Genomic DNA, 19,850 nt, shown 5'->3' with positions numbered 1-19,850 from the left:
TATATAAGAAAATACATATAAAATAGCATAAGAAAATTGGGCCCAAAAGTTTCTTTTTATTAAACATACATATATATGCTTTACAACCATATATATATTTTACACAAAATTATAATATGTACAAAAGTCATCAAAGGCATGGTAGACAGTGTAACCGCTTCCCCTCGCATGTCGACGTCCATCCGACCGCGTCCTCACCTGGATCTTGCAAACATAGGAAATAACGGGGTGAGCACTAAAACAATGCCCATTAAGTAAATCTTCTACCCGCCTAACCCCGTAACTCTCACTCTAATTCTTTCCTTACAACTTCTCATTCAATTCCTCTTTGGTACTTCTCTCTCTCTCTCTCTTTATCTTTCTTAGAACTCTTTTCTATTAACTCTAAGTCACGGCCCCATCTTACCGGGGGCACGGCCGGGACTCACTCCCACTCTATGTGACCTCTACTCGTTCTAGCCGATCGGACTCGGTTATGCATGGATTCGGAACCCTTGGCCATGAGAGTGTATAATCTCTCTCTCGGGTACTTGGGTATAGCCCTCATCTGCATGCACCCTTACGGGCTACACCACTTCTCTTTCTCACACTCATGCCGCTCTCTCAATGTGGCGTACATGCAGGAATACTCTACCCATTACTCACGGGTTCCCCATCGCACAACCTACTCTATTCTCTTTCTCTTAGCTCTTAAAGTAGCTTATACTCAAATTCTCTACTATGTCTCAAGCTACTTCTTAAGTCACTAATGCACTTATGAAACGCCAAATACAAGATTGCATCAAAACAGTTATTCTGCAAAGGTCACACTAAAAAGGGCATAACTTGTGTTATACACATCGGATTGCTACGGTTTTAGTCTCGTTCTAAAGCTTAGAGACAGGGCTATAATTTTTATGTTTTGGTCTCAGCCCAGTTCTGTAACGCCCCACTTGAGGTACATAGTTATTGTTCCTTCTTTTGCTCTTATTTGAGTTGGTCTCTTGGTAATATTGTTTGGTTGACATTAGTTTGTGTGTTGTGTTGAATATTTGCCCTGAAATGGTTGAAGATAGAAGAAGTGTAGTATGCCAAGCTTTGCCGAGGCGAAGAAGAATTTCGCCGTGGCGAAGAGGTGTTGAAACCACGGGAAACGTTCTGGACAGTTTCGCCGCGGCGACAGAAGCTTCCTCGCCGCGGTGACAGTCCGACCAAAATGTTTGTTAAGTTTTAGATATTCTCTTCCCTAAGGGCAATTTGACCATTCTACCCCTAATTAGTAGGAAAAGTGGGGAGTTAATTGTAAGGAAATTTCAAGGAGAATATGTTAGTGTGGGGGTGTGTTAGTAAGGAATCAAAGGATATGGATGGAATTTCCATGAAAGAGCAAGGGCAAAATGGGAAGAATGAGTTATTAAGAGATATTAAAAAGGGTTTAGTCTTTGAAANCTTGGGTTGAACTGTGTCTGATATTATTTTATATCAAATTTGTTGAAATTTTCTTCTTGCAGAGTAATTGGTGATTATTTAAATTGAAAACCTACTTGTTATCAGAGTAACTGGTATTGCACCTTGTAAACCAAAGAGTTCTAAAATTTTATAACTGGATGAGATTTACATGAAATTAACGATCTCAAATGAATCAGCAATGTTATAGTTACCAAAAAAATGTATACTTAATTAAAATTGTAGGAATTTTGGGGGTGTAACTGTTATAATTAAAAACTATTAAGGGTGAAATTATAAAAACTAAAACCTGGAGAGAGAAAAAACGGGTACCCGCGGGTCCACCCGTACCCCTATAAGGTAGGGTATGGGTCCAAAATATTGGACCCGTATACCTTGACCCGTATTGGGCCCGTACCCGCTTGGACCCAACCCGCACCCAGCCCACCCGCCCGTTTTGCTTGGTCTACCATCAAGTTTCAAAATGACAATTTCCCATCCTTTGTCAAGTTCTGTTAGTATCTTCTGTTAATATTTGACTAAAAGACAAAAATGCCCTTAAAATAGTTTATTATAAATTAAAATTTAATTAAGTGAAAGTCTTTACTCAAGTGTAAAGATACATTTTTTTCCTTTGTTTATTTAATTAATTAGGACTATTAACTATTAAGATTTTTTATGTTAACTAGTAAAAATGAAAAACATTATATTAGTAGATTATTGAATAATAGTGATGAGATATTTATGATATTATAAATAAATAAATATTAAGGTTAACTTTAAACAATTTTATAGCATTACTCTTAACTTTTTAGTTGGGATTAACTATTTTTTCTTTTTTGACTTTTTAATATTTTACTTTTTGGCTAATTCAAAAATAAAAAAAATTTTATAAAGTCAAATATTTAAAGGTATTTTTATCTTTTCAATCAAATATTAACAGAAAACATAACAGATTTTGATGAAGGGTGGGAAAGTGTCATTTTGAAACTTGACAGGTGGGAAAGTGTCATTTTTCCAAACCTTGGGTGGGAAAATGTCGTTCTCCCTTACATATTTTAAGAAGAGCAAATGACATATTCCTACCCAAAGATTAGCGAAATGGCGAGTTTTAACCCTTGGTTTCATATATTCCAAGTTCCCACGCTTAAATAACAGAAAATTGTTTTACGCAACGGTTAGGGGTGTTAATGAGCCGAGTTTTCAGCTTAAGGAGCTCGGCTCGTGAAAGAGGAAGAATACTTGAGCCGAGTACGATCCGAGCTGAGCCACACATTATATGGCTCGGCTCTGCTTGTGAAGGGTTTTGACACATTTCGAGCCGGCTCGCGAGCCAACTCCAAATAATTCAATTTTTTTTTTTTCCAAATTTGCTGGGCAGCACGCATCTGATTGTCTGAATGTCTAAAGCTTTTTGTTAAATTCTCACTTTTCATTTATTTTGTTAAACTGATTTATTTTTGTCAAACTGATTTATTTTTGTCAAATTGATTCATTTATTTTTCGCCATCCTCAAACTAAATTCTAAATTCTAAATTTTCCCTTTTGATTTATTTATTTTTTAAATTTGTTGGGCAACACGCAAGTCTGAATCTGATTGTCAGAATGTCCTCATACATCACCCAACAATTAAACCTACTTAAAATCAACATTAAATGAAATGCTACTACTATTAACAATTTATCATTCAACATACTATATGTACCACAAATTAAGTTAAGTGAACTAAAGATTTTTTGTTTAGTTCACTTGACTTAATTAAGTTTTCATCAAAACAAAATGGGGGGTTAGCATAACTATACATCAAGTGACATCCCCATCCATAAAAAAATATATATAACAGCAAAAGATAATTGGCTGTATGTCCATTGTAGCCCCACTCCTCCTACAAACAAATTAATGTGAAACGCATTAAGTACAATTGTCATTTTATATAAACCGTAAAGATGAAAATGCAAACCTGAACATAAAACTAATAAATGTAGACCTGCAAAATCCTACTGCCACAGCCAATAACTCACAGGTAAATCAACTAATCTGCTGACTCCCATCACCTGATAGAACAGGAACTTGAATCTCCAAGTGATCCTCATCCTCCTCTTTCTAAAATGAAAAAGAGATAAAAATATTCTATAGGTTAGAATAAAGTAATTTCAAATATTTAATTAAACAAAACATGTAAGCAATGGAACTTACTTTGCACCATTTCTTCACTCCATTCAAAGTGCGACACCAGTCACATCCACATAACAACATCTCCACTGTAGCTGGTGACAAAGAAGCTCGGTAGCTATCAATAACCCTACTCCCAGCACTGAATGCAGACTCTGAAGCAACCGTAGTAATCGGGATGGCTAGTATCTCACGAGCCATCGTAGACACTATACGAAACTTGGTTGAATTTGCCTTCCACCACTGTAAGGCATCGAATAAGTCATGATCCCCCACACACTTATGGCATCCCTCTCCCAAATAACAGTCCAACTCAGACTTGCTAGGCTCAACGGTTTCAACCACGTCCAGAAAAGTGCTAAAATCATCCCAGGCCTCGGCTTCCTTAATTGCAGACACCTCACCAATGGGTCCATGTCCATCCCTTTGTGATGTAGAAGCACGAGCGATAGTCACACCTTTATTAGCTTGAACATACTCTCCATATAACTCATACAATGCATCCGGACCGTCATCATATTTGCCCGTCCTTCTGCCTCAGAATACATCTTATGGAATGCCCACTGAATAACCCTCATTTTCAACTGAGGATCCAATATAGTAGCCACAAACATCAACACATTACATTCACCCCAATATTTATCAAACTTCTGTTTCATTTTCCTAACCATTACTCTAATAAAATCATCTTCAAATTCACTTTTACTATCCAACATACATTTCACTACACACACCTCCTTCAAGAATAAATTAGACGTCGGATAATCACTTCCTGAAATGAGTTTGGTTGAACCACTGAATACTTTTAAAATTTCGCAGACTTTCTCCATTTTCTCCCAATCCTTATCACTCGGATTATTATGATAATTGATATCCCTCTCTTTCAATCTTGGAAAAACCTTTTTGAACTTAATTGCCGTTGCCAACATTTCATAGGTAGAATTCCACCTTGTTTTACAATGGAGAATAAGTTTCCGAGATAGCAATTTAAGTTGTTGAACAATCTCAGAAAATGCCTTCAGCCTGCTTTCTGAACTGTTGATATACAACACACTCTCATAGATGTTGTCAATGATGTGCCTAATTTGATGAAGTCCATCTTGAACAATCAGGTTCAAGATGTGTGCGCAACATCTCACATGAAACAGTTTACCTCCACAAAGGAGTTTCCTCGAAACTTCAAAATTTTCCTTCAAAACCTTAATTGCAACATCATTACTTAAAGCATTATCCACAGAAATAGTATATATCTTATTTTCAATTCCCTATCCCATTAGGCACCTGAAAATGTTGTCCGCAATCACAATACCAGTCCAGGGAGGAGGTAGATGAACAAAGTTGAGGATACATCTATTTAGCTTCCAAGTACTATCTATCCAATGCCCGGTCAACACCATATACTCCATCTTTTGATTCCTTGAATTCCATAAGTCTGTAGTCAAACTGATTTTTGTCACACTCTTCAACAAAGTCTTCAATTTGACCTTCTCACTTTCATATACCTTCATACAATCTTTTTTACAAGTATGGCGGGAAACCGGAGTCCATCCAAGAATCTCATACTTCATCATATTGTTCAAGCCCTCTTCCTCCACAACTGTAAATGGATGCTCATGCATGAGCACCAATGGGCGATCAATTCCCTCATTTTTGACATGTCAAACTTCCTACTTAAAGCTGGCAAAATAGTAGTTGCAACATCATTACCGGCACTCGAAAAACTAATATGTTGTTGCCTCATGGAAGCTTTTCTCCTTAAACACTAGCTTAAATGTCTATTAAACTGGGTGGTGCTTCCGGTGGCATCAATACACAATTTGACTTTGCAATGGATACACTCAGCCTCGTTGGTACCATTAAGGAGTACCACCTCCTTGAACTCCGTCCATACCACTAATGTCTCCGCTCTTTTTTGCTTATGAGTTGGATTTTGATTTTCGTCACCATTATCTGGGCTACTAATACTTTGCTCCGTATTTATTATGGTTGCATTCAAGTTAAGGTTACCGCCAGGTGTATTGGTAATTATATCTTGTATTCTAGGGGTACTTAAGGAATTACCCTCCATTTACTAACCTATAAATGGAAAAAAAAAATCAGCAATTTAATGCAAAACCAATATGAAATAACGTCAAACTATTACATTGCACACACATCAAACCAATACATTATACATTGCACACCAATATTAATTGTCACCAATACATCCCAACATTCATTTATTCTTTAATTAGAGATGTTGGTTGAATAATTAAATGCTCTATTTATTCATTCAAACCCATTTATTCTTTAAATGACTTTGTAGAATTATGTCTTATGCCTATTTATTGTACTACATTAATCATAATGTCTTTAATACAATTTAGAATTATATGTCTTATGCCTATTTATTCTGCCAAATTGTATCTTGCTTTGATAGAGAATTAATTCTTATATCTTTGAGTATAAAGGCAACCCAAACAGGTCAATTTGGAGATATTTTCAAGTTAACTGAGTTCGGTTTTTTAATCTTTTCCCCAAATCTCTATTTTTCATCTGGGTTCTGTCAATATATGAGATTATATTAGTTTCCCTCTCCATTGAGATAAAAATGTTAAGAATTTTTTAGTATCCTATAATATTTATGTTATCCTAGAATTTTTTAGTATCCTATAGTATCCTAGAATTTTTTCAGTTTCCCTCTCCATTGGACTAGTTGGAGGAGTTGCATTATCGTGACATTAGTTTATTTTGCAACTATGAATATGTATGAAGCATGGTCTTAGCTCGACAGCTTCCCAAAATGGTACAAAATGAGCTTGAATATGTGTAATTACTTATTTGGCTGAGAGAGATAGGACAGAATGAAGATCATTGCCCTTTACCCTTTTGCAATTTAATATATAACAAAGCCCAGTCCCCACCACCAAATGCAGAACCACATTCCCACAAACAAATTTATAAATTGCCCTTCTAGTTTTGATTGTACCAAAAACAAAAAGATCCAAAACTAGTGCTCGATTCAGTCAAAACCGAGACTCATTACTGGTGGCTGAAAAAACTGAGTAAAATGGTGTATAGGCCCTATGCTGCTTTCTGCTCCTTTTGTCATCAGGTTTTCGATGAGATCGACTCTGTTGGCTCTCTAAACATAGTATTGATTATACCAAAAAGAAAACACTCAAAAAATAGTGCTCGATTCACCCACAATCGAGACCCATTACTGGTAGCTGAAACTGAGTAAAACGGCGTATAGACCCTATGCTGCTTTCTGCTCATTTTGTCATCAGGTTTTCGACGAGATCGACTCTGTTGTTTACTGTAAAACAAATTCCGACAAGTAGAATTCCATAACCACAACCACAATCCACAAACAAATTAACAAACTCATTTGCAATTCAATTTATTCCCACAAGTCCACAACATAACCACAATCACAAACAATAACAGTTTCAGTAAAGCAATTTAAACAAACAATGAAACAGACCCAATACACGACAGACTGCTCTTCACAGATAGTACACAAACATTAACCTTGTATGGGTTTCACTGCAACACCACCACGGTCAACCACCACAACTGTAAATAGTCTGCTCTTCCCTAAATTCTTTCACCAGAAAAAGCCCCATGTTACAGACAAAGAATTCACGAAAAAATAACTTCAAATTTCATTGACATCGTTCACAAAAATCAATCACATATTATATTTCACAAGCTACCAAACCGAAGAACAAAGCCAAAACAAACAACCTTACCCCTAAAGTATTTATAGACTTTGAAGAAACTCAATACTCATCGATTATGAAAGTCCAATGAAAATCCGACGAAGATGACGAAGATCCTACGAAGATGATGAAAGTTTGACAAAAATCCAACGGAAATTTTGTACTGATGATGGCGAAGAAAATCGTGAGTTTGGGAGGAGTTTCAACTTTTACGGCAAGGGTTCATTTGGCGAAGGAATTCAACGATTTTGGGATTTTAATAACGGGGGCCATTTTATTATTTTTTAAAACTTGTGTTGCATAATTTTCAATTAAATCCCAGTACTTCAGAAAACCTCAAAAAAAACCCCCGGTATTTCGAGCCAGGCTCAGCTCCTGAGCCTAATGAGTCGAGTCGAGCATGGCTCGAACTTGGCTCGTTCTGTCTCATGAGCAGAGTCGAGCCAGCTTGTTATTAGACGAACCAAGTCGTTAACGAGCCGGACTCGAGCTGAGCCGAGCCAGCTCATAAGTGGCTTGGTTCGTTAAGCAGCCCTAGTAACAGTCAAAGTGTAAAGTGGTCATTTCAAAACCTAAACAAACCCGCATTCAAAACACAAAAACTCTTTCACAGTCATTGGCCACCGCGGCCTGGTCGGCTCCCGTAACTCCTCAATCGCGTGATTAGTCACGACAACGCGAGGTACGGTGGAAGCCAATCATTCAAAAATCCAAATCAAACCAAAATTCAATCAAATTGAAGCCAACACAACTAAGAAAAACAACCAAATGCAACGACAATATGCCAAGGGTGGTGTTAGGGGGAGTTTTGGCTGATGGAATCAACTGGAATTTGGCTAAGAAATCTAAAACCCTAACATAATGGCAATTGGCGACCAATGGGAGGGGACATGCGGGAACCTTAGGGATTTCGGTCGATGGAGGGTGGGGATGTCGATGGTAGGGGTCAGGGAAGGCCACGGCGATGGGAACAACCCAAATCGGGCTTAAGTTGTGGATTGCGCGATCATGGAAATTCATGGAAAAACTGGCCAAATCCAACCAAGAAATTGGTCGATCAGGCTAGGGGGCAAAAGAATTGGGCTTCCGATGATGATTTCCATTAGTTTGGGTGAGAAAGCTGGTGGCAAAGATTGGGTGGTAGTGTCAGTGGCAGTGGCTGGGTGGTTAGAGATATAGATGATATGAAGGTTGAAAAATATGATGTTATTGAAATAAATTTGAAAGTAAGATGATTATTTTTCTAATTCTAGAGATGGGTCTTTTACCTGACCCGTCGAGGCCTTGCCCCGAATGAGTCGGGGATGGAGAATAGGATATTCCTCGAACCCGGGTATGGGGCAGGAATGGGGTCAGGCGTAGCCCCGACCCTACCCATCATTGAGAACGATCATTCTTGATACCAACAGACACTTTTTTCATTGACTTCGAGATCTTGGAATGGTCATTTCCTTTATTGAACGTGACGCTCTCCTAATGCAAACGAGTGTCCCTCATCTGGAACGGTAGTTCAACTTTGGTTCTTCAAGGTCTGAAAATGTCCAGAACCATGAATGACTTCCTGAAACAATGTCATTCCTTCATGGAACAATCTTCAATATTTCTTGAACGGGTGTTCGTCGAGGTTGTTCAGGACTGACACTTGAATTCTAAAACTTGATTTGAGCTCACAACTTCAAACTCTAAATCTTGATTTTGACTGAACAAGCATTCCACCACGTGGAACAGACATTCATTCTCTGATAAAAAACTTGAGTCAAGATTCTAGAGCCATGAATGATGTCGTTCCATGCGGAACGGGCTTAATGGACGGTCATTCATTCTAGTTGTTCTCTCTCCAAACGTGTGTTTCAACCTTTTTGCTTAAGTCGTCAGATATGCTTGAAACGGGCCTTTGATTTGGTCGTTCGGTGTGGAACGACTTAATCACTTGTAGCAAAGACTTGGCAGAGCCATGAATAGGCATGAGGAAAGATGTCATTCCATTTTGAACGACTTTCTAGGAATTTTATCAAAGGAGGAACAGGCGTTCAACTAGATTGAATGGACATTCCATGAAGAGGAAATATGCATATTGGTTTGGGTTATATGACTTAAGTCATACCTTTGCATTTTGTTAGATTCCAACCAAACTTTTGATTATTTTTGGCACATCAAAACACATGAGGGCTCAACATTAGGAAGTCTTCTGGGTATTCCTCTTTTCTTTGGAGTTGTATGGAATTTCATCTAGTCAAGACGATTACATTAATTTGTGTTGGTTGTTGAGAAAACATTTTAAAGAAAGAAAATGAAATTTGTAACAATGGAAAAAAATCATCTTGAAATCTTATCATGCACTGTATGATTTCTTAATTTTTAAGCAAGATTGCCATGGATAGAATTTGATAAAATAATTTTCTCCGGACACAATCCTTTTACTTTATACTTTTGATCCATTAATTATAAATTCTATTATGTGTTTGTTTATAATATATTGGTATATTTTTTATTTTTTATTTTTGCCTTCTTGTTGATAAAGCTTGGAAGTATAATTCATGGAGATAGATGGAATGACGCCATTTTTATATTGAGATTGTTGTTTATGTGATTTGATCGTATATTTTCTTTTCATATTTTCTCAGCAATCAAACATATGTTTATGTTTATATTATGTATTATCAAGAATTCTGGAGTTTTTGAAGGGGACAATCTTGAAGTTTTGGTTCTCATCTCAGAATTAAGGTGAATTTTATTTGTCTTTGATTGTAGCTTTTATAAAGCCCTATATTCGAGTGAAGCATATTACTCTTTCGTGTTTTTTGCTATGAATTGCTAAAGTCTCATTCTTGTATTACTTTCAACATATTTTCAAGGTTGGAATTGTGTTACTTATTTGATTGAGTGATTCTAGTTATACCCTTTGTGTTCTTTTGTTTGTACGAGTCCTTTTCATCGTGTAAATGTTACTAGTTTGATAGGTCTTGGCTTGGTTTGGGACCTTAGTTGGCGGACTGGGAGATGGGCGGCTGTTGTTGTGGGTGTTTTGCTTGGGTTTTGTTTATGCAGTTGGCGTGTTATCCTGCTACTATTGATTTGGCAGCTACTTGTTGTATTTTTTCCTTTGGTTTGTGCCTTAGTGTCCTGCTGGGGTCTGTAGCTATTGCATGTTCTGTTATTGGGTTGTTGGTGAATTTTGGGATTAGGCTTTTGGGTTCCTTTTGTTGGGCATTTTTGCTCCTGGTTTGGGCTGAATTGTAAAGGATTCTACATCCTTGTTTTGCTTTATTCGTTTTTTTTTTCTTTTTTTGGTGACAAGGTGTCAGGGCCAGCTTGCTTACTTGGTTCTTTTGCTTTCCCTTGATCCTTGGCTGTGTCTCAAAGGTCGGGGTGCTGGGTGGTTTACCCCCTTAGGTGAATTCATTTCATTCTTTATAAAATTACGATTTACCCAAAAAAAAATTGAAATATATAATCGTTTATGTTTATTTGCTTAAAATGCTTAATTGAATACTGATTTGATGAGTTAAATCTTAGATAAAGTATGTGTAGGAACTAGAAATCATGTTGTGGCAAGCGCGGAATAACAAAAAATTTTCTTGTCATGGCACGATCCCCTTACCCAAGATCATGACTCGATAAATCAATCCACAATACATGTATTGATTAAACCATACAAGGTTAGTATTTTTATACCTTCATTGGCAGCTCCTTCTCTGGATCTCTCCAAGTTATCACTATCGACCCAATGTAGGATCGAGCTCAACGGTATCCACACGAAAGTAGGCTTGGGATCACCCTAAGATTGACTGCTAGACCAATCAAAGGGCTTAAGGGAGGTGGCAGAATTTGGAGAGAGAATTTCTCTCTAAGGTTGGCGGCGGCTAGGGTTTTGGGAGAATTATTTTTGCTATTCAATTTTGCAAAAACAACTTATGAGAATGCTTCTTCAAATCAAAACCCAATGACCCGCAATCCCAAGTAAGAACTCGATTGTAAATCCTTAATTCCTATTTGGATGGGATTACAATCCTTTAATTTATATTTGAATTGGATTGCAATCCTTAATATAAGGGATTAGAATATCTCTTAAAGATATTCTCATTAAATATAAATCTTAATTAAATAAATATCCTTATTTATTTAATTCCTATATAAATACATATTCTAATTAAATAAATATTACTATTTATTTAATCCATATATAATTATCATATTTAATATATGGGTTTTAATACATATTTAATTAAATTAAATATATATCCTCCATATTAATTAAAATTAATATAATTCCAATTTTTCTAAAATTCTTCCAATCCATTTCATCATCTTATATCTCATCAAGGTTTGAGCAGTGGCGGATCCAGGAATTTCACTCGATGGGGGCAAAAAATAAACAAAAATATAAAATTTAAACCAATCATAACCATACTTTTTTTTATTAGGAAGAGCTTCAACAAAAAGTTACAAAATACAAATACATATCTTCAAAAAACACAATTTTTTTACAATTGCCCTCGACGAGTTTTCATATTCTGAAAACGTTGAATAATCATCTCATCGTCAATTGTATCAAACACATCTTTCTCAATATAGGTGACCAAACAATCATTCATCCATTGATCTCCCATTCAATTGCGTAACTGACTTTTCACAAGATTCATTGCAGAAAAAGCCCTTTCAATGGTCGCAGTCGCAACTGGTAAAACCGATGCAAGTTTCACAAGCTTATACACCAATGGATACAAAATGTCTTTTTTAAACCAAACTAAATTCTTAGCCAAATCGCCAATTCCTTGTAACTTAGCAAATTCATCACAAGAACGCATGTCAATAACATAAGTCTCAGCCTGGTTCTCAAGTATCATCAACTCAAATGCAGAAAAATCAGATGGATAAAACTGGGTAAAACGGATCAACTTATGCTTGTCAAAAGCAGAGAATGAATTACTTGGATCTAAACATGCTATACAAAGAAGCAGCTCAGTACTAACCTCAGTGAAACTAGTGTTAAGTTCTTGAAGTTGCATATCTATCACACTATAAAACAATTCAACTCGATAGTGATGCAAATTTGTCATGTGCTCAACTTCCGTCGTGGCCTCGAATTGCAAACACATTAATATATTCAAAATGACAATATCATGTTTTTGGCAAAATGAAGAAACTTCACTCAACAAAGATTCTCATCCTTCATCTCTCTACAATTGTAACCATTGTTTGGAAACTTTGACTAGGGCCATAGCATTTACAATGTCTTGATCTCTTCTCTGCAATGCTTGTGACAACTCATTAGTAATTGCCAATATACTTTTCATCATATGTAAGTTAAATGCAAAATCAAAGGAATAGATTAAATCTAATAAATGACATGCTTCACCCATTTGTTCAAGATTTAAACCACCTTCTTCAATAACCTCAAGCACATTGCCCACAGAGGATAACAAAATGATTAAGTTGATCAATGTATAATAATACGAGCCCTTGTTAGGAAACGATCATCTATGGCAGCAGAAAACAAAATAATCTACATGATAGATCGTTCCTTAGAACCAAGATTAGGGCACAAAAATTACAGTTTATACATAATAATAGAATCTGCAGAAAAATCAGTCTAAAGTTTAAGAAATCATATGCACGTTTGGAGGCTCCTCCAAGTTTGTCTCTGAACAGATTTCGCTACCAACCCAAGTGTAGGATCGAACCAATGTAGTCCACACGAAGATAACTCTAACAAACTAAAAAGGGATTTGCTAGATCCTCTTTAGTCTTTAAGAACCAAGAAGAAATCAAATAAAATTTGATTTGATTTCAAGCAAAAATAAATTTGGCGTGGGAAGAGGAGAAAAGGAGCTGGAGTTTTTCTTTGTGAATGAAAATGAATCTCTCTCTTTATTTCACAAAGTGTTGCACTTATATAGTGCAACACTATACCCTATTCCTTCATGGAATGGGCTTGGGCTCCAACTCAAACATCCCTTGTATCCAAACAGCCCCCTTTAGATATTTTAATAATTATTATTGTTATTTTTCAATTAAATTCAATTAATATATATATTTCATAAATTAACATTTAACAATAATAATAATTCATTTAAATATATGCGAACACATATTTAAATATAATTTCACATATTTAATTTTAATTAACAAATTAAATAAAGGCTACGACCTCAGTAAATTAAATTGCACTGTGAAATTACCAAAATATTTTTTCATCTAAAAAGACGAAAACGCCTTTCTTATAAACTGGTTCTTAAATTATTTTCTATGTATGTGACCCGTAGGCTGCTTATCATACCGGTAGTGTGTAGTATCGCGATTAATACCAATTAATCGTCTCACTACACACAGACCAAGATTGGCCCCTAGCAAGGCATCATGGCCACCTGATAGATTCGGATTCAGCGAAGTAGCTACCTATCAATGATATGGTTATTGTGCAATCCGATCCTTTCATAATTCGTTATCTCGACGAGACCGAGGCATAGAAATAGTTTCAACCTCGGTTACTCTCAATATGTTTGTATTCAGTTACTAGACCAATGACCTGAATAATAATCTGGATAGAGCAACAACTCATCCCACTATGACCACAGTTTTAGTGTTATTGCCATTTATTGAATTGCGCTGTGAGATAACTTCTCCCGTACCCGGGAGTGATGAATCCTCTGTCTATCCACCATAGTCTTGATACACTCCTTGATGCAGCCAATCACCACAGTATTGACAGCTCTGAATAGAACTGCGTTAGGCTAGTGTCAAACTACATTAATCGGTGCATAAGACGCTCCGGTGATCTCAAGTCTAAGGATCACATGCACCACCATTCGTTAGAGGATTTGTTCCATAGACACTAGGGTTACTATCCATATGGAATCCTCTAGTGGGTCAGTCCAGTGAACTTGCCTACAGCAAGCACCCATGTGTTGCACCAGGTTGTCACCAAACAACCTTGACAAGTGAGATCAGTCATTGCCTTTTGACAGGGTCGTTCAACATTATGATAACCTTACCGTATTATCTGTGCCCTTACTTCAGAATAATACTGGGCTACGAACGTTTCTAGAATGACCATCATATGTGCTCATAGGGTTCTCACTATCAAGATTTAAAATACTTGATACCCTCATCACGGTTCTACCATTCTAAGGACATATATCAATACATACAATGATGATTTACGCGATATAGTATACAATGTCTTTTATTAATCAATGAACATTATTACAAAGAGTCAATTCTACAATAATTGATTGGCTCTAGGGCATCTACTCTAATAACCCTAACGTGTATCACCAGCTCGTTTTAGACTTCTCTTGATTCAAACCTCGTCCCTTGCTAACTTCACCAATTTCTAATGCTTCAACAAGTTTATTAACTTGGTTCTCCTGAAGCATGTCTCGACGCTTGCATGAACCTCCAACAACATTTATCAAATTAGTAACCAAGCTGAAAAATGAAGCAACAGAAATGTGATTTTTTGCAACGGCTACTAGTGTCAACTGAAGCTGGTGAGCAAAAAGTGAAGATAATAAGCATATTCATTCTCCCTAAAAATCAAACTTTTCAAACCATTAAATTCTCCTTGCATATTACTTGCCCTGTCATAACCTTGACAAACTCAATCCATGCTTACAAAATAATGACTTAAGAGCCAGCTTAAGTGATACTACAACTGTGTCACTAGCCTGTACAATGCCAAGAAATCGCTCAAGTACATGACCCTGTTTATCTACATAACGTATGACAATAGCCATTTGTTCTTTAATTGACACATCACGAGACTCATCAATCAAAACTGAAAATATGTCATCTCCAAGATCACTAATGATAGCTTTTATGGTTTCATTTGCCGCAACATTCACAATATCTTTCTGAATCACTGGTGCTATCAACTTAAGATTCCCAAGTGCATTCTTCAAAACAACACTATTAAAATGTTCATTATGCTGAGCTAGAAAATGAAGAAGTCCAAGAAAATTACCTTGGTTCTTCGAGTCTTCAATTTCATCATGACCACAAAATGCCAACCCTTGATGCAAAAGAAATCTAATGCAAACAATGGATGCAGTCAAGCGAGTTCGGTATTCATTCCTAACTTGATCTGATTGCTTAGATAGAGCCAGTTTGATATGTTGCTTTTGATCCATTAAATTCACACAACTCTGTTGCGCTTGGTTGTGAGCACTATTTGGCTGGCCAACATGAATTTGAAAGCGTTATGGTTTCTTCCAATTACAAAACCCCTCACTAACGAAAGCGTCACTACCAGCTTGACTTATAATGGCAGGTCTAAAAAGATAACAATACAAACAGAATGCAGCATCTTTGGTCACACTATACTCAAGCTAATCGCCATACACATCAAACCAAGCAAGATTAAATTGACAATATCCTTTTCCAAATTTTGTCAGTGGAAATGCATGATTTCGAGGCTGGCAACAACTCTTTTGCAAGTAAAATTTTCGAATTGCATCCTTATAATTAGGATGATAATGATTGATTTTAGGCCGTAGAACTGGATCAGATGGAAGATCTTTCAAGATGGCTTCTAGTTCTACATTACTTTCTTTTAATGAATCATTTTCTTTATCATTGGCTTTACTTTCTTGGACTGATTAGGATGATTGGTCTATTGTTGATTTTCTTTTGAGAAATTTATCCATATTGCATACCTAATAAAAAGTTTTAAACAAATAAAACAATAAGAAATTGTACAAGAATAATAACCTATAGTGATTTACATGCATAGTAATGGAAAGACAATAAGACATACATAGTAACATATAGTGATTTACATACATAGTAATGGAAAGACAATAAGAATATGATATTTTGTGGGTTTGAATTCCTTTTAGACTCATTTAACATGAATTATAGTGATTTACATACATAGTAATGGAAAGACAATAAGAATATGATATTTTGTGGGTTTGAATTCCTTTTAGACTCATTTAACATGAATCATGCATATTTATAGAAAAAAAGAATTCAACTCTTTTTATAAAATTTGATTTAGTCAAGTAATTTAATGATGATGAAAGAAAAGATACATAAACAATGATTTCTCAAGTTAATCTTTACAAACAATAAATAATTAGTTGTTTATGTTTATAAAGTTTAAAAAGTTTTTGATATTGTCAACAAAGAACTAATATTTTTTTGTCCTTTTTTTCATTGTGCTTGATTAGAAATCTTAAATATGCATCTTTTAAGTTTTTGTAATAAGGTTTTTTTTTTTTTTTTAATAATAAGTTTTTGTGATAAGTTCTAGAAACAATTAGTTGTTTATGTTAATAATAAGTTTTAGTAAGCTTTTGTAATAAGTTTTTGTAACATAAACCTGTTATCATTGTTTGCATCTTTTGGTATAACTTTCAGTTGCACATTTGCATTGAATTCAAGGAGAAGGCAAAAGGGAGCATTGAGGTTTTGAAAAAACCTTATGTATTTTCTTTAATGCAAGTCAATAGCCTTTTGCCATTTTTGTTCTTTGTGGTCCTTGGATCATGTTTGTATTTATTTGCGCCAATGTTCTGATATATGCATCAAGTATTCTCATAGCTGTGAATTGTTTCAGTGCTCATTTTCTTTTCAAGAATAGACAAAGATCTCCCTGCAACAAGAAAAAATATTTGAAACTGGTTTGTACTTTGTTTAACAATAAACATGTGATGGCCTTACAAACATTAGAGAAGCAATAAAGAAAACATCAAGGCACCACGAACCACAAAGAAACATCAAGGGACCACAAACAAACATAAGGGACCACAAATCATATAACTTATAATTTATTTGATACAGCAAAAGGATAGGTTTTTTTTTTTTTTTTTTTTTTTTTCATATATTGTGCAATTTTTTTACTAAACATAAACAATAATCAACAACAAACAACCAAATTATAAACAGCCACATAATTTATTGTCATCTCATGAACATAAAGATATCATCACTAAATCATTCAATTTGATTTATGGATAACTTTATCTTTTAAAATCATTCAATTAAGAATATTATACTATATGGGAAATTCAGGCTTGGATTCTTTGACACTACTCTTAGTCTCTTACTGGGACATATTGCTTCTTAGGAATATTTTACTATAAGGGAGAAACAACAGGGGAAAGGTATTACGGTCTACAGAGAGACTTCTGATGACTGGTGTCAGCTAGTGTGGGTTGCCAATAGGTTTACAGGAACACCCTTGTCTTTCAAAATTCACGAGTTGGCGTGGGGACGTCTGGGCATTGCCGCATTGGCTAAATGGTAAAGGCCCCTTCAACGACTCTGGTTCGCCATTAAGAGCAGGATTCATGTTTAGTTATACTTCAAATATCAAATTCTAAATATATAATACTCAATTTTATTGGAAGAATGCAATAACAAAAGTTCTAAAACTATAAAACATCAACTGAATAGAGAAAATTAGGGATTTAGGATAAGGGACGTTACCTTTTGATAAATTGATGAAAAGTAGTGTTGGTTGAGACTTGGAAGGAGAGTTCGGTGAGAGAGACATGAGAGTTTAGTCTTTAGAGCACCTACACCATAAGAGAAAGAGGGAAGAGAGGTTTTTGGCGTGCGTTATTGTTCTGGTAACTGGTAAGAGTTCAAAAATCAAAATAAAAAATTATTCTTTTCCCAAAATGTCAAAATTCTATAGGGGGTAAAATATCAAAGTTATATAGGGACAAAATGCAAATAAATATAAATATATATAAAATCTAAAATTTTTTAAAGTTTGAGTGGGGGTCGTGGTCCCCACTCGTCATTAATTAAATCCGCCACTAGGTTTGAGGTACAAAAATAGTGTCTACTTCAAAACATCTACCTTGATATGTTCTATATTTGGTTCTCGAAACTTAGGACTATAAAATTGGAATCGAACACCAACTCGATTCCACCATGGCCACGGATTTGAGGTTGTAGTTCTTAACCAAATATCTCGCCAAGATAAGATCTCATGTAACTAGGAGTGATGAATCATTTGTTGATCCACCATAACTATAGTGTACTTTTCAATGTAATCAAACACCGTAATCCCTAAGAGAGATGACATTAGGTTGGTGTCAAATCACATTGATATTTACACGACGCCTAGTGATCTCAAGTCGAAGGACCACATGCACCGCCATCCATAAGAGGATATATTCCATAGACATTGGGTTCACCATCTTGTGTGGAATCCTTTGATGGGTCAATCCAGTATACTTGCACAAGCAAGCACCCATGCGTTGCACTAGGTTGATGCCCACAACCTTGACATGTGAGATCTGTCACTACCTTTCGATAGGGTTGTTCAATGCAATGATAGTCTCTCCGTATAATCCGTGTCCTTGGTCAGATTTATACTATGACTACGGATGGATTTAGAAGGGCCACCATTTGTACTCATAGGGTTCTCACGATTAAGATTTATAACACTTAATCTCCTCCTCACTGGTTTTAACCTTTCTAAGGACATACACTATTTTCTTTACACGAAATAAATAAATGCTATAGTATATATGCTCATGAATAAGCAATGCCTTTTATTCATTTATAAAATGAGTTTATAAGAGCTAAAATGTTGGCTCTAGTGCACATATTCTAATAGTATGTGAGACCCTTGAACTTGTTCCATGATATCCTCAAGAGAAACGTTTTAGAACGAGGTCAATTGCTTGGTTTGGATGTGGGTACAAAATATGTTGGGTTGGCTATTTCATATTCAAATAATAAGTTTGCGTCACCTTTATGGTGTGAGTCTACATAATTTAGTGGTGTAATTTAATTTTCGTTTGTGTGAGTATTAATATGTAGAAATTTATTGCTTTTGTTTTATGTTCTTGTTGATATTGTGTTTGTGTTTGTGACTTTATGATTTGGTTTATTTGTCAACGTTCAATGTTTTAAGGAATAAATGAACTGACTTGATTGCTGGTGAATTTCAATGTCTGTTAAAGTTTCCCCATTACTTTATATTCTTACTTTTTTTTCTTTAACCAATTAGTTTAGTGTGGTATTTAGTGAAGATCATTGATTGAGTTTTGTCTCAAATTTTTTGAATGATACCCTTGGAATCGAATTTGTAGGGGTTATGAATGTGTTATATAACTTATCAAGTCAACTTATAATCTTTATTTATGCAGATCTCATAATTTGATTTGAAAGGTTTTGTTATTGGATATCCTTTCTATAGACCGCCAGAACGCTTTTGATGTGAGTTTTCATCACATGAGCTGTTACTATAATCTTTTCTTTAGTCCCTAATCTCATTAAATTATTTTTATTTGGTTAGTCATTTAGTCCATATCTCATTAAATTATTTTTATTTGGTAAGGTTATGCAAATAGAAGTGAAGCATTTTATTGACAAGCTCTCTAAAACAGGAAAACTTGAAGGTTTAAAGTATACATATTGGGATGAAAGCTTTACAACAAAGGTTATTGCACTATAATACAACTTTTTTCATATCAGCATAGCTCCCTAACAGGCTATGACATTAATTGTTAGATGGTATCCCAATTGGAAAATGTTAATGATAAGTAGAAATCAATTATTATTAAATAAGATTAATTTTTTTTT

Source organism: Pistacia vera, unplaced genomic scaffold (genome assembly GCF_008641045.1).
Source record: "Pistacia vera cultivar Batoury unplaced genomic scaffold, PisVer_v2 Contig410, whole genome shotgun sequence".
Classification (NCBI taxonomy): Eukaryota; Viridiplantae; Streptophyta; class Magnoliopsida; order Sapindales; family Anacardiaceae; genus Pistacia; species Pistacia vera.
Note: the sequence above shows the minus strand (reverse complement) of the source record.